Genomic DNA, 1257 nt, shown 5'->3' on the forward strand with positions numbered 1-1257 from the left:
GCTCATGTTTATAACAGTAATCTTGGGGGGTAGGCTCGTTTAAAATAATGTAATCATCAGGTTTTAGCCAGGTTTCTGTCAAACAGAGCACATCTAGTTTATGATCAGTGATCATATCATTTACAAAGAGTGCTTTCGTAGAAAGGGACCTGATATTCAATAAGCCAAGCTTTATCATTTGTTTATCCATATTACATCTGTTTTTTATTTGTTGAACATCAATTAAATTGTTACTCTTTAATTGGTTTGGACGTTTTTTGTATTTTCTAGTCCGGGGAACAGACACAGTCTCTATAGTGTGATATCTAGGTGAAAGAGTCACTATGTGCTGAGAATTAACTGATTTCTGTGACGTGAGGCGGCTAGCAGACGGTCGGTTTAGCCAGTCTTGTCTGCTTCCTGACCTGGGCCCCAGTTAGTCAAGTACAAACTCTAAGACTGTGCCATATTTCTAGAGAGAAAAGCGGCACCACCCCAAGAGGGATGAAGACCACAGATTTATTAATTTATTAACTTAATTTTTTTCAGTTTCTTTGAATAGTAAATTAATTTCATTGACTGAAAGCCTGACACTCAAATTAGCCTACTCTCTTTTTCGCACCCATTACCCCTCAACCTCAGATGTGTCTGCTCTGTCCAACCTCTCTTTTATTTTTCTTCTCTCAGTCTCAGAGATGTAATGAAGGAACACTTTAGCTTCTGTTGCATTTCTGTACATATTCCCGACAGCAGTGCCTTTGTGTTCATCCAATCTAGAATGAAGAAAAAAAAAAAACACTTACAATAAGGTCTCTTTTGTTAACTTTGGTTAATGCATCAGCTGACATGAACTGGCAACGAACATATTTTTTACATTTACAAACCTTTATTAATATTAGGTAATAAACATTGTGAATTGTTTGGTCATGTTAGTTCCCAGTGCAATGGCTGTTAGTAAACAACTTTTTTTAAAATATATATTAGTAAACATTAATCTCAACTTAGATGATTAATAAATGCTGTATAAGTTGTACAATCGTTGTCAGCTAGTTCTCCCGGCGCGCGTTCTGTTTCATAGTGAAAAACAAAGTATAACAGAGAATATGGGTGATGTATTATGCTATCGTGGCATGTTTCTGGCTGCCAATTGTCAGCTATAGAAGCACGCAACATCCGGTAAGTGATGCTTGCTCGCTCTCATTGGATATCGCAGGTATCACGTCAGAGGCAGCCAGATCAAGAGTCGTAAATAGGCTTGTTTGAGATGAGCAAAATCTG

The sequence above is a fragment of the Sinocyclocheilus anshuiensis genome, unplaced genomic scaffold, assembly GCF_001515605.1.
Source record: "Sinocyclocheilus anshuiensis isolate Anshui unplaced genomic scaffold, SAMN03320099.WGS_v1.1 scaffold1540, whole genome shotgun sequence".
NCBI lineage: Eukaryota > Metazoa > Chordata > Actinopteri > Cypriniformes > Cyprinidae > Sinocyclocheilus > Sinocyclocheilus anshuiensis.